This window comes from Anomaloglossus baeobatrachus, chromosome 9, assembly GCF_048569485.1.
Source record: "Anomaloglossus baeobatrachus isolate aAnoBae1 chromosome 9, aAnoBae1.hap1, whole genome shotgun sequence".
Lineage (NCBI taxonomy): Eukaryota > Metazoa > Chordata > Amphibia > Anura > Aromobatidae > Anomaloglossus > Anomaloglossus baeobatrachus.
In genome coordinates this window covers 215,213,068-215,228,763 of record NC_134361.1, presented here as the reverse complement: position 1 = coordinate 215,228,763, position 15,696 = coordinate 215,213,068, and positions in this window count along the sequence as shown.

Here is a 15,696-nt window from a genome sequence, read left to right as displayed (position 1 = left end):
CATTCAACGGTGGGTAGGACAGGGTGACCCAAGTACCCTGGACCAATTAGTGTGCCTGGTGGAGCGGCATGTGGCTACGCAGGACTTGATACGGGACACTGAGACTTTGCGTGCCACCCGTCGGTCCGGCCCCTCCAAGCCTCGGGCCAAGGACCCACCGCTGACACCGGTGCGGGAGTCCGCTACCGTCCCGTCTGAGGCCGCGCCCGCCGTCCCTGAGGTCCGGAAGGCTATCTACCCTAAACGACAACTCGTCAAGGGGGTTTCCTTCCCTATTAGATGTTGGCGGTGCCAGCGGGTGGGACATATGGAAGCCCAGTGTCCACTCACCACGAAGCCCATGGATTGTGGGGTTACCCGGCGGGGTTCAATGTATGCTCAGGCGGTGTGTACCGCGGACCTTGTCTCCCCGGAGACTGAGCCCCACTTGTGCCAAATACAGGTGAATGGATGTCCGGTTACAGGCTTGTTGGATTCCGGAAGCTTAGTGACCCTTGTGCGATCAACCCTAATGGCTGAAGTAAAGGCCACAGGACGTACAGTGGGGGTGGTTTACATACATGGGGACCGCCAAGACTATCCCACGGGGGTTGTCACCATCACAGCACCCTGCGGTCAGGTGCAACATGAGGTGGGACTTATGAACACTCTTCCCTATGACGTGATCCTAGGAAGGGATCTGCCGTATTTTTGGACTCTATGGAAGGGGCCTCCTAAGTCCCCTCAGGTATTGGACAGTCCGGGACCTGAGCCCGACAATCCCGAATCCGGGACGCCTGCCGTAGGGGTCCCCATGATAGGGACAGAATGTGAACCCGATAGGTCACCCCTAGAGGTATTGGCAGGAGAGGCTGAGATGGTCGAGCCCATCCCAGAGTTGGAGGCGTCCCCGGATACGTTTGGGACAGCCCAACTCCAGGACCCTACATTAATACATGCCCGGAGTCGGGTGACAGTGGTTGACGGGGTGGCACAGCTGCCCGGTGCCCAGGTAAGGTACCCCCATTTCGCTCTTAAGCAGGATTTACTCTACCGGGTAGATGAAATACGGGGCGTGGGGGTAGAGCAGTTGGTGGTGCCCCAGCCGTATCGCCGGCGGGTCCTCGACTTGGCTCATAAACACCTGATGAGTGGCCACCTAGGGGTCAAGAAAACGCAGGAGCGAATATTGCAAAGGTTCTATTGGCCCGGGGTCTTTGGGGAGGTAAAACGGTTCTGCGAAACCTGCCCGGAGTGTCAGCTTACCGCACCCCTGGCCCACTTTCGCAGTCCGTACGTTCCGTTACCCATTATAGAAGTCCCTTTTGAACAGTGAGGGATGGATCTGGTGGGGCCCCTCGTAAAGTCCGCTCGAGGGCACCAACACATCCTAGTGATCGTTGACTATGCCACCCGGTATCCAGAGGCGATACCTCTCAGACATACTGCGGCGAAGCTTATAGCTCTGGAGTTGTTTGCTGTGTTCTGCCGGGTGGGATTGCCCAAGGAGATCCTTACGGATCAGGGGACCCCATTCATGTCTAAAGTGACCAAAGAGCTATGCCGGCTACTCCAGATCAAGCAGTTGCGTACGTCTGTGTATCATCCTCAAACAGACGGTTTAGTGGAGCGATTCAATAAAACCCTGAAAACCATGCTCAAAAGGGTGATTTCCAAAGACGGGAAAGACTGGGATATGATGCTTCCCTATTTGATGTTTGCCATCCGAGAGGTGCCACAGGCATCCACGGGGTTTTCGCCTTTTGAGTTGTTATACGGGCGACATCCCCGGGGATTGTTGGACCTGGCAAAGGAAACATGGGAGCAAGAGCCCACCCCCCATAAAAGTGTGATTGAACACATTTTAGGAATGCAGAACCGCATAAGCGCGGTCATGCCAATTGTGAAGGAGCATTTACAGGAGGCTCAGGCCGCACAAAGCGGCCGCTACAATAGACAAGGCACCATGCGGACCTTTAACCCCGGGGATCGGGTGTTGGTATTGGTCCCCACGGCAGAGAGTAAATTATTGGCTCAGTGGCAAGGCCCCTACGAGATAAAGGAAAGAATCGGGGTGGTCAACTATAAGGTATTGCAGCCCAGTAGGCGGAAACCTGAACAAATATACCATGTCAACCTGTTAAAACCTTGGCAGGAACGGGAAAGCCTGATGGTTGATTTTTCCCCATCTCCCTCCTCTTCGGGTCGTTCAAACCCGGCTCCAGCGGCCTCCGGAGAGGACGAACCGGAAGTAAGGATTAGAGAAGCCCTCACCAAGCAACAGAGGCGAGAGGCCAGACGGCTGGTTCAGCAGAACCCCGATGTCTTCTCCGAGCTGCCTGGTAGGACCAGTCTGATACGACATGACATTGTCACCGAGCCCAACCTGAAGGTACGCCTGAAGTCATACCGGGTACCGGAGGCTCGACGACAAGCCATATCAGAGGAAGTGAAGACCATGCTACGCCTGGGGGTCATCGAAAAATCCCGGAGTGAATGGGCTAGTCCCATTGTCCTAATACCAAAACCCGATGGCTCCTTAAGGTTCTGCAATGACTTTAGGAGATTGAACGAAATATCCAAGTTCGATCTCTACCCCATGCCCCGGGTGGATGAGCAGATTGATAGGCTGGGACAGGCGCGATATTTCACCACGCTCGACCTGACCAAGGGGTACTGGCAGGTGCCACTGACTGAGTCCGCCAAGGAGAAAACCGCTTTTGTTACGCCGGAGGGTCTCTTCCACTATGTTGTCTTGCCTTTTGGGTTACATGGCGCTCCAGCCACGTTCCAGAGGTTGATGGACTTGGTGCTGGAACCCCACCAGGCGTATGCATCAGCGTACCTTGATGACATCATTATTTACAGTTCCGGGTGGCAGACCCACTTGGAACAGGTACAAGCGGTGGTGAACGCACTCCGAACAGCCGGATTGACAGCCAATCCCAAGAAATGTGCGTTGGGGCTCACGAAAGCCCGCTACTTGGGCTACGTAATAGGCCAAGGAGTGATTAAGCCCCAAATTAACAAAGTTGAGGCGATCCAGAAGTGGCCTAGACCACTGACCACGAAGCAGGTTCGGGCCTTCCTGGGTATCGTGGGGTACTACAGGAGGTTTGTTAAAAATTTTGCGGGACTATCAGCCCCCTTGACGGACCTTCTCAAAGGCAAGAAGTCCGTCATGGTGCGCTGGACTCCGCAGGCCGAGGACTCCTTCCGGGCCCTGAAGGGGGTCCTGTGCGGACAGCCCGTTCTTGTCAACCCTGATTTCCGGAAGGAGTTCGTAGTACAGACTGACGCCTCTGAGGTCGGCCTGGGCGCAGTGCTGTCTCAGGTGGTTCAGGGGGAGGAACACCCCGTCACCTTCTTAAGTAGGAAGCTCACCCCTCCCGAGCGGAATTATAGCGTAGTGGAGAAGGAGTGCCTGGCGATTAAGAGGGCCTTGGAGTCCCTACGCTATTACCTGCTGGGACGGCAGTTTCGCTTGGTGACTGATCACTCTCCGCTGGTCTGGATGAGGTCTGCCAAGGAACGGAATGCCCGGGTTACCCGGTGGTTCCTTTCTCTACAGAACTTCTGGTTTACGGTTGAACACCGGGCCGGTAGGTTGCAGGGCAACGCCGATGCCTTGTCCCGCGGCCCGTGTTTGATGGCGGGAGTTCAACCCCGCACGCTTGAACTGAGGGGGGCGGTATGTGAGACTGTGACCGGTGTTGTCTATGACGGCCGGTACGTCTCGCCCCGGTTGTGCTCCCTCCATGTATAGAAAGCAACTCCACTCCAGGGTTAATGCTGTTTCCCTGCAGGCTGAAAGGAGGGTTAAGAGGAAACAGGAACCTGGGTGTGGGCCCCTAGTGTGAGGGAGTGAACACAACTCCCTGAGTTTCTGCCAAAGAAACACACGTGAGCCATTTCTGGTACCTGGCTTTTTGGTCCAGGAGGAGGACATTCCGGAACGTGTTGTCTGCTGTTTTGGACTTTGTTTGTGCAATAAACCGTGTGCTGTGACCATTGGTGCCTGTGTCTTCTGCCGCGCAGCCGACCACGCTACCTCACAATATATAACAAAAATCATACATTAACTACACAATACGTAAATTCTAGAATACCCGATGCGTAGAATCGGGCCACCTTCTAGTATTAAATAAATCAATTACCTGATAATAGTGATATATAGTAACTGAAGGCTGAGAAATAGCGTTATAATAATAAAATAACACAATATTAATATTTTTATTATCGATTTCCTGTCCCCTTGGTAATATATTGTAAAACTTCCATGATATAGCATTATACTATGAATAAGAGAACATTTATAAACACCTTGCACCTATATAAATATGTTAGGAATTTTTAATATGTGTATGTATGTATGTATGTATGTATGTATTTATTATTACTTTTTACTAATCAGGATAACATAGGGTTAATTTTAGACTCAATTTAAATAATTAAGTATTAATCATTAACACACCCAATTGTTTTAATTTTAAAGGGTTTTGATAAGATGCAAATAAGTTAGAGCCTGCAAACTTCAAACAAGAGCAGGATTTATTAACAGATGCATAAATCTTACAAACCAACAAGTTTTGTTGCTCAGTTAAATTTTAATACATTTTCAACATAAAAGTGTGGGTCAATTATTATTCAACCCCTAGGTTTAATATTTTGTGGAATAACCCTTGTTTGCAATTACAGCTAATAATCGTCTTTTATAAGACCTGATCAGGCCGGCACAGGTCTCTGGAGTTATCTTGGCCCACTCCTCCATGCAGATCTTCTCCAAGTTATCTAGGTTCTTTGAGTGTCTCATGTGGACTTTAATCTTGAGCTCCTTCCACAAGTTTTCAATTGGGTTAAGGTCAGGAGACTGACTAGGCCACTGCAACACCTTGATTTTTTTCCCTCTTGAACCAGGCCTTGGTTTTCTTGGCTGTGTGCTTTGGGTTGTTGTCTTGTTGGAAGATGAAATGACGACCCATCTTAAGATCATTGATGGAGGAGCGGAGGTTCTTGGCCAAAATCTACAGGTAGGCCGTGCTATCCATCTTCCCATGGATGCGGACCAGATGGCCAGGCCCCTTGGCTGAGAAACAGCCCCACAGCATGATGCTGCCACCACCAAGCTTGACTGTAGGGATGGTATTCTTGGGTTCTGCAGTGCCATCCAGTCTCCAAACATCACGTGTGTGGTTGGCACCAAAGATCTCGATCTTGGTCTCATCAGACCAGAGAACCTTGAACTAGTCTGTCTCAGAGTCCTCCAAGTGATCATGAGCAAACTGTAGACGAGCCTTGACATGACGCTTTGAAAGTAAAGGTACCTTACGGGCTCGTCTGGAATGGAGACCATTGTGGTGGAGTACGTTACTTATGGTATTGACTGAAACCAATGTCCCCACTGCCATGAGATCTTCCCGGAGCTCCTTCCTTGTTGTCCTTGGGTTAGCCTTGACTCTTCGGACAAGCCTGGCCTCGGCACGGGTGGGAACTTTCAAAGGCTGTCCAGGCCGTGGAAGGCTAACAGTAGTTCCATAAGCCTTCCACTTCCGGATGATGCTCCCAACAGTGGAGACAGGTAGGCCCAACTCCTTGGAAAGGGTTTTGCACCCCTTGCCAGCCTTGTGACCCTCCACGATCTTGTCTCTGATAGCCTTGGAATGCTCCTTTGTCTTTCCCATGTTGACCAAGTATGAGTGCTGTTCACAAGTTTGGGGAGGGTCTTAATTAGTCAGAAAAGGCTGGAAAAAGAGATAATTAATCCAAACATGTGAAGCTCATTGTTCTTTGTGCCTGAAATACTTCTTAATACTTTAGGGGAACCAAACAGAATTCTGGTGGTTTGAGGGGTTGAATAATAAATGACCCTCTGAATAAACTTTTCACAATTTAAAAAAAAAATAAAAATAAATAAATAACATTCTTTTTTGCTGCATTTCACACTTCCAGGCTGATCTACAGTCCAAATGTCACAATGCCAAGTTATTCCGAATGTGTAAACCTGCTAAATCTGCAGGGGGTTGAATACTACTTGTAGGCACTGTGTATATATATGTATATATATATATATATATATATATATATATATATATATAATGTTGTTACTTTTAAAATCTCCTTATTCACCTGAGGAAGACAACATTGTTGTTGAAACGCATTGTGAGTATATGGGACTATTAATAAAAGGATTGTTTTTTAAAATATTTTTAAAAAAACATCCCTTGGTTTCCTTTAATCAGATATAGCGCTCCATTAGACCGGCATCTCTTTTTCCTTGCATATAACAATCATTACCCCCTGCATACATCTTCCATAACTCATTGAAGTCATTCACAGATCCCCCATAACAGCTCATCATTCAAAGATCTCCATAACAGGGCGTCATCCACAAATCCCCCATAACAGCTCATCATTCCAAGATCTCCATAACAGGGCGTCATCCACAGATCCCCCATAACAGAACATCATCCACAGATCCCCCATAACAGGGCGTCATCCACAGATCCCCCATAACAGCTCATCATTCCAAGATCTCCATAACAGAGCGTCATCCACAGATCCCCCATAACAGAACATCATCCACAGATCACCCATAAGAACGTGTCATCCACAGATCCCCCATAACAGAACATCCAGATCCCCCATAACAGAGTGTTATCCACAGATTCTCCATAACAGTGCGTCATCCATAGATCCCCCATAACAGAGCGTCATCCACAGATCCCCCATAACAGAGCTTCATCCACAGATTCCCCATAACAGTGCATCATCCACAGATCCCCCATAACAGAGCCTCATCCACAGATCCCCCATAACAGCATCATCCATAAATTCCCCATAACAGAGCGTCATTCACAGATCCCCCATAACAGAGCGTCATCCACAGATCCCCCATAACAGAGCTTCATCCACAGATCCCCCATAACATAGTGTCATCCACAGATCCCCCATAACAGAGAATCATCCACAGATCCCCCATAACAGAGCGTCATCCACAGATCCCCCATAATAGAGCGTCATCCACAGATCCCCCATAACAGAGCGTCATCCACAGATCCCCCATAACAGAGTGTCATCTGTGGCGCCCCTGAGGCTTCCGTCACCACAGGACATTGCACCCCATCCAGTGGTGTGATGCCCCATTCTGGGTGAGGAAAGGAGTGAACACCGGTCCCCTGGTAAATCTACACAACACCCATTGTTAGGTACACACTGGGACCAGGGATAGTGGCAGTTACTCTCCCATGCTGCATGCTGGGAGGGGCCATAAGACCCATCCCTGCTCCTATAGGGTACAGCTTAGCAACTGGGGAGGTGGGAGGAGCCACCAGAGAGCAGATAGAGAAAGGAAGGTCAAGTTAGTTTCAGTTTACCTCAGAGAGTGAGAGAGTGAGGAGCCAGCATGTAGCTGTGAAAGAGAAAGGAGCTCTGTGAGCTCAGAGTGTCCGCACAGAGAAAGCAACAGAGGGAGAGAGAGTGGGGAAGGAGGAGGAGGTCTGCAGGAGGCAGGCAAGGAGGAGAGAAGGAAAGAGAGCTCCAAGTCAGTCAGGAGCTGAGAAGAAGAAAGAGACGCTTCCAGGTGAAGATCCTGGGACTCAGAGGGTCCAGGTGACACCAAGCAGAGAAAAGAAGGGATTCCAGGGCCACGGATAGCTGTAGAGCTGTGGTGGCCTGTTCCACAGGAACATCGGTGGAGGGATCAAGCTGCAACAGGGGACGGTCCCTAGAAACCGGAGGAGTGCAAAATCATCTCCAAACAGTAAAAACCGAGGCCCAGGGAAAGTTGTAAACTCCCCGGGCCACAGCCCACAGCAGAACCTCTAGAAAAGGGGAGAATCATCCAACAGGGGACCCCCCAACACTGCAGCCACATTTTATTGACACCCACCAGGGCCACGGAGCCGGGCCCCGCCACCACTGACGACCCCCGGACTAGTCCGGCCCGGCACCGGGTGTCCCATAGCCCTGGGGTGGGCGAGTCAACTTTGGCGTCACGAACAGGATTTCGTGCCCGGTCCCACCGGGTACTGTGCGCCTGAAGAACCGTGTGACAAAACGGTGTTAAAAGACTGTTCTACTGTGAGAAACTGCCGCCATTGAAGCCACTGAGCGCGGGAAGAAGGGGGGCGTGCCAGCAGAAAGGGCGCGAAAAGAAGCCCCGCCCCCTTGCCCAGAAAGAGCGCGACGCAGTGCCCGCTATGCAGAGCGGAGGAGAGAGAAAATGGCTCCTGTAAGCGGAGGCCAGGAGGAGCTCACCTGGATCAGGCCTGTGACCGCCGCTGAGCTGGAGGCTGAGGTCGGGAGGATGGCTGACAGGATGAAGGAGCAGACGGGAGACAGCCGTGTGGGGGAAGGAGATGGTGCTGGCCATGGGGAGTCTGCAGAAGCCTGTGCAGCGAGGCCTGCGTGGGGGTGATGCCCACGTCCATCCAGAGTCCACACCAGCGATGCCGATCCTGCTGCAGAGCATCTCCGGCCTAGATCTGGGTGAGTCCCATGCTGCCCCTGCTGGCGCGAGTGCCCCAACCCCCGCTGCCATGCCTGCGGTCCCTGGAGAGACGCCCGGCACGGCGACGCCGATCCAGGCCGCAGCCACACCAGGTGCGGCCCGCCAAGATTTCACCGCCGGAGCGACGCCCATCCACACCGCAGCAGCGACGCCAAGCCCGGCCCGTCCAGCTCAGGCCCCAGCAGCGATACCCCGCTCGGACCAGCAAGATCCCGCCGCAGCGGCGACGTCAATCCACGCCGCAGATGCGGCCCGCCAAGCCCAGGCCGCAGCCACGCCAGGTGCGGCCCGTCAAGAATCGGTCACAGCAGCGACTCCAATACAGGCCGCCGCCATGCCAGGCGCGGCCCGCCAAGACCAGCAGACGCAGACTGTGCTGACCACTGTCTACCTGCTGCCAGGTGGGGAGCCGGAGAAGAATCCCTACATGTAAAGAAGTAAGAAGATGCTGAACTGTATATAGCCCCTGTCAGCCCCTCATCCTTTGTGAAAATGTCCCTTTTGTTTTGCCCTAATGTGCTTTTTGAAGATGACACCCTTTCCTGCCTTACTGCCCCTTGTGCTTTTTGAAGAAGTCACTCCCCATGTGTATGTGTTACCGGGCCACTGGACTGGAATGTGGTCCCCGGTGAATGTGAATGTAATGTGTCCTGTGTAACCAGGCCACTGGACTTAGTGGCTGGTTTTGTCTTTGCCCTGTAGTCTAAAAAGAAGTTAACGAACTGCCAGGCTACTGGACTTGTTGTAGCCAAGAATGTAAATAGTTGCACCTGTTGTGCCCCCTACCAGAATTATGGGGGAAGTGCCCAAACCGTGCAATGGACTGGAAGTGCACACTTAGAGTTTTTCTTTATAAGAATGTTTGCAACGTTCAAGTACCTGTGCCTCCCATAAAGGGAAGAAAAGTTTTATTGTTTTTGTTACATGCATGTAAAAATGTTTTTGCAGTTTCTTTCCACATTTTCTGTTGTTTTTCAGCCCGAGGACATGCTGGGATTCGCTGTGGGGGAGTGTGGCGCCCCTGAGGCTTCCGTCGCCACAGGACATTGCACCCCATCCAGCGGTGTGATGCCCCATTCTGGGTGAGGAAAGGAGTGAACACCAGTCCCCTGGTAAATCTACACAACACCCATTGTTAGGTACACACTGGGACCAGGGATAGTGGCAGTTACCCTCCCATGCTGCATGCTGGGAGGGGCCGTAAGACCCATCCCTGCTCCTATAGGGTACAGCTTAGCAACTGGGGAGGTGGGAGGAGCCATCAGAGAGCAGACAAGGAAAGGAAGGTCAGAGTTTCAGTTTACCTCAGAGAGTGAGAGAGTGAGGAGCCAGCATGTAGCTGTGAAAGAGAAAGGAGCTCTGTGAGCTCAGAGTGTCCGCACAGAGAAAGCAACAGAAGGAGAGAGAGTGGGGAAGGAGGAGGAGGTCTGCAGGAGGCAGGCAAGGAGGAGAGAAGGAAAGACAGCTCTAGTCAGTCAGGAGCTGAGAAGAAGAAAGAGACGCTTCCTGGTGAAGATCCTGGGACTCAGAGGGTCCAGGTGACACCAAGCAGAGAGAAGAAGGGATTCCAGGGCCACGGATAGCTGTAGAGCTGTGGTGGCCTGTTCCACAGGAACATCGGTGGAGGGATCAAGCTGCAACAGGGGACGGTCCCTAGAAACCGGAGGAGTGCAAAATCATCTCCAAACAGTAAAAACCGAGGCCCAGGGAATGTTGTAAACTCCCCGGGCCACAGCCCACAGCAGAACCTCTAGAAAAGGGGAGAATCATCCGACAGGTGACCCCCCAGCCTGGAGGCTGTAGTGGAGGCCGAGCAGGTTCATCCTAAAAGAGCTAGGCTTAGGAAGACAGCTGAAGACAGAGACACCTTAGAGAGAAGGGTACCGGTATTTACTCCAAGAATCACCCAGAAACGGCGGAGGTTCCTGACAGTGGGTTCCAGTCGTCTGAGGGCACCAGTGAGCGCATACCAGGACGTGTGAGTAAAGAACTTGAAACTGCACCCTTGGAGTTGCCTGTTATTCCGTCTGCTTAGACTTTCACTACACCATAGACTCTCACGAGCACCAACTGTGCCCCGGGGCACCGCTCCACCTGTGGGGAGCAGTACCACCATTGCTGCCACTTCATCACCCCGGAGGCCTTACACAGCAGCGGCGGCTTAATAGCCGCATACCACAGGTGGCGTCACGAACACAAACTTTATTCAAACCCCAAGTCACCAGCCACATTTAAATTGACACCCACCAGGGCCACGGAGTCGGGCCCCGCCACCACTGACGACCCCCGGACTAGTCCGGCCCGGCACCGGGTGTCCCATAGCCCTGGGGTGGGCGAGTCACATCCACAGATCCCCCATAACAGAGCGTGACCTTTAGGGAAGAGAATATTTTGAGTCCTTTGCACTACATTTGCTGTATAGATTTCTGTGGTTACAATGTATCTGAGCATCGCCTGTTATCTATAGACACCACAACCAAATATTTTTCACTACTTTTTATAAAAACCATGTACTTTATTATAACAAATGCACATGCATACATAAATTGGATTAAAAACAGGGGGGAAAAGGGATAATTAACCCTATCCTTTTCCTACCTCAAAAACGGGGGTCGGCGTCCTAATTGAAAAGACGCCCCCGTTCCACGATGACTGACCCTGAGTATGCCCTCCCTAATGATTTTAGAGTGCAATCCCTCTTAAGAATGAAGTACCCCAACAGTAGTAACACCACAGTGAGGAAGAGGTGCTCAGTCAATAATGGCTAATTTGTCTGTATCACCAGTATGACCTGTAGGGATTAGGGGCCTTAGGATCAGAAGCTGTCAGTAGGTCTGTGTGCTCAGTAATAGATATAGAGAGATAGATATTAATAATAATTAGCTATTTAAGAAATGCCCGACTATAATTTTAGCCGTTTCAAGGACTGCCCGACGCGTTTCGCCCTTTAGAAAGTTGAGGGCTCATCAGGGGCTTTGTGACTGTGTCTTGAAAAACATTCTTTTTGGCAATTCTGAAACAACACATAGTAAACACCCTCATTATACTCCAATTGTTACATCAACAATGTGAGTGTATGTTACAACACTCATACTGACCCGTACTGATATATATCTTTCAAAGTGACAGAAAGGATTCTAAGATAAAGGAGTATTGGCTCACTGGTGGTATGTCCTAAGACGTGTCAGGATGAGGACATAACAAATCATTTATATTTATGTAGGTTAATACCCATCATGGATTAACATCCCTATCACGCTGTAATCAAATACTCAGGTCAGTACCTCCCCGGTGCATAATTCTCTTATCCGTAGTTTAACACCGGTATGTCCAGGGCGTAGCTGAACTCTATCAAAGGAACAGAACACACCCTATTGTATCAATAAAGATCAGTTTTGCATATGTGACACCTGCTTTGGGAGCGATCTATAGTGTTCCACCCACATTCACCTCTACAGATGCTGCTTCTTTGGTTGAACTGGAGAATACTACAATTCCCAAAGTGCCTTGCAAATCTGGGGGAGGAGGAAACAGGACGGAGGGGTGGAAGGAAGCTGAGTCATCTTGGAGGCGGGAAGCTGCAACTCTGTGTGAGGAGAGACTGTCTAAGAAAGTGACAGGAGGCACCATTAGCAGGAGCTGCGGCCTTCCAGGTTTACCACGCCGAAGAAGGATTTTGCCTGCTGTACCAACTCTCTCCCAGACATTGAATCCAGACGCCCCAGTGTGGAATAGTCTGAGAGGACAGACCTGCTGCAGACAGAAGTGAGGAGGACATTGCTGTGACTTGTAGTTCTACAGTTTGAGAAGTGCGCTGGAGCAAATTACAAGGCCTTGCTAGAGAGGACTTTTGACTGCACTAACTGGGAGTTTGTATAGGACCAGCCCTGGGGAAATACTGCCTTCATTACTTTAAGTGCACCAACGTACTGCAAGCGCGCCAACATCCGCGGCAACTGGGGCCCCAATTTGGGACTGTGTCAATTGTGAGGCTGCAGCTGTTAGTTGGTAGGTTGTAAGTAGTCAGCAGAGTGTGTGGTGTAGGTTAAAGAGGAAGCATTACCCCTAACCTTCAGGTCTATTACAAAGAGCCCCTCCTGCATTTTTGTAGAATACTGCATAACACTACCTGTCGTTTCACTGTTATTTGTTTTTTTTTCCCTGCAATTACCATTGTCATCCTCCTGCAAATAAACCTGTTAAGATTTCTAACCTCAGTTATTGTGAGTGTGTACGGAGCGTGGGTAGGGGTTTCCCGAGTCGACCCCTAGCAGAAGACAAAGACCCTTCTGCATTCCACTAGAGCTCCTAGCAAGATTCGGGTGGAGGCACTGCGTCATATCAAGGTGAGACCTACCGAACACCCTGCCCCAGCGGCAAATTAAAGGGGTGTTACAGTGGAGGCACTGCTGAGATCGATCAAGACAGGTATCGCTGACATGGAGGCTTTAACTGAAGCACAGGTGTCCACATGGTGTGGGGAAAGAAGTATACTTGAAGAACACAGTTTTGCAGTATGCGGTGAACTCTCCAAGGTACCGGATGAAGAAGTACTGAAGATTGTGAACCAAGTTCATGGAGTTGTCCATCCCAGAGTGGTTGACAGAAGGACTGATGAAGGGAGTCCATTATCAGCGGCTCTAATCAATACTGAGGGGACACTAGATAAAGGGTACTTTCCATCTGTCATAGCTGTGCCATTAAAACATGGACCACATTGGAAGATCACCTGGCCTGTGAGGTCCGAAGCAGGGACATCATCTTCGGGTGCAAGTTCAAAGCCTAGGAGATCTAGTCGATGTCTACCTTCCACTCCTACTCGGGACAAATCTGAAGAAACAACCATGATGGTTGACGTGGTAGTGGCAGCCATGGAGAAGTTAGTCACCCAGTTTACAAAATTACAACCTGAAGGGGCCTACCGTCGTCTGAGAACCTTCTCGGGTGTCACTCCTGTCCCAGCTGGTGAAGAAGGGTATGACACGTGGAGGGATGTTACTCTGCAATATCTGGAAGAATGGCAGTGTACTGATGCAGTGAAGAAGCAGAGAATTGTGGAGAGTCTAAAGGGGCCTGCTATGGAAGTGGTGCAGGCTGCTTGGAGAAGTCAGTCAGAGACAACTTCTAAAGATTACATGACTGCTCTTGAAGATGCTTTTGGATCCCCAGAGGATGCCACTGATCTCCTTTATCAACTCCGCACCACCTATCAAAACTCTGGTGAGAAGATGTCAGATTATCTTTATCGATTGGACAAATTGGTGCATAGGGTCGTATCCAAGGGGGGACTTAGGCCCGAACAAGTTGATCAGTGTCGTTTAGAACAAGTGCTCCGAGGAGCTCTGACTCACGATCCTATTGCTCAACGACTGAGGTGTTGCGACAAAGGGCAGATTCCCCGTTCTTTCCATCAGTTGCTTAAAGAAGTCAGACAAGAGGAAGCTCTCCTGGCCGCCAGAGAACAAGTGACCCAGCGAGTGGCTGCTGCCCCTGTACATCTTGAATCCAGCCATCGAGAGGGAGAGTTCTTGAAGGTCATTGAGAGGCAAGGGGAACAGCTTGCCCAACTTCTAGCTGCCCAGGCTCTGAAGGTTGACCAGCTAAAGCAAATTGTTGAGACAGCTGTCAAGAGTCAAAGACCGCCTTTGCAAGTGGCAAGTGATGACCACAGTCTGGTAGAAGATACAAAGCCAGAAGAATGTTTTGTCTGTGGGAGCACCCATCATATGGCTCGCCAGTGTCCGAAGAGGTGGAATTTGAAGAGATCTCAGGACCCCCCACCTAACAAGAAGGGGCAGACGGGAAACGGGAAAGGGGGCCAGTAGAGTCCTATACTGGCCCCCCTTCAAAATCAGAGGTATATTCTACTGCTCCATCTAACCCTGTCCAGTCAGAGCAATTTCCTAAAGGTCTCGTAGGACCAGCACCACATGTACCGGCCTGTATCAATGGGCAGCCATGCACTGTATTACTGGATAGTGGTTCACAAGTGTCCATCATTTTTGAGAAGTGGTACAGAAAATACTTGCCAGACGTGCCCTTGCAACCCCTATCTGGACTTGTAGTCTGGGGTTTGAGTGAAAACAGTTACCCCTACAAAGGATACGTGGCTGTCACACTACGATTCCCAGAGACTATAGCTGGGGTGGAAAGAGAGGTTCCCATCATTGCATTAGTCTGTCCAGACACTGATGAAGACCGGGAAACAGTGCCTGCCATAGTAGGGACAAATGCCAACCTATTCCGTACTCTTGCTCAGTGGTGTCGCGAAATTGGAGGTAATAGATACTCGCAGGCCATCACAATCCATCCTGTCTGTTTGGCTGCTTATGAGAAGAAAGAGGAAGAGGAAAGGAAGGAACTACGTCCTGAACATTTTGACCTCTGTTTTGAAGGTAGTGATCTGAAGAAGGAGGAAAAGCAGTCAGTGATAAATGGTATGATGAAGCGTGCCGGAACCTTCTCATTGGGTGATTGGGACCTGGGCCTTGCAAGAGGAGTGGAGCATCACATCCGGCTGATTGATGAGAAGCCATTTCGAGAAAGATCCCGACGATTAGCTCCCGCCGATGTGGAGGATGTTCGAAAGCATTTACGGGGTTTACTGGACACTGGAGTCATAATAGAGTCCAACAGCCCATACGCATCTCCGATAGTGATCGCTCGGAAGAAGAATGGAGCTATTAGGATGTGTGTGGATTATCGCACCCTGAACAAACGCACTGTGCCTGATCAGTATACTGTGCCCAAGATTGACGAAGCTTTAGATTGCCTGCAGGGAAGCCAGTGGTTTTCTGTGTTAGATCTTCGGAGTGGATATTACCAGATACCCATGAGCAAGGAGGATCAGGAGAAGACTGCTTTCATTTGCCCTATCGGTTTCTATGAGTTTCAACGGATGCCGCAAGGAGTGACCGGTGCCCCTGCTACTTTCCAGAGATGTATGGACAAGGTGATGGGAGACATGAACTTTCGTGAGGTCCTGGTTTACCTGGATGATCTGATTGTATTTGGCCACACCTTGGAAGAGCACAACCTGAGGTTATTTAAGGTGTTGGACCGGCTAGAGGAAGCTGGGTTAAAACTATCCCTCGACAAGTGCCTGTTCTGCCAGAAATCTGTGAAGTATGTAGGACACATTGTCAGCCGAGAAGGAATCTCCACGGATCCAGCCAAAATAGAAGCTGTGATGGAGTGGCCCAAACCCA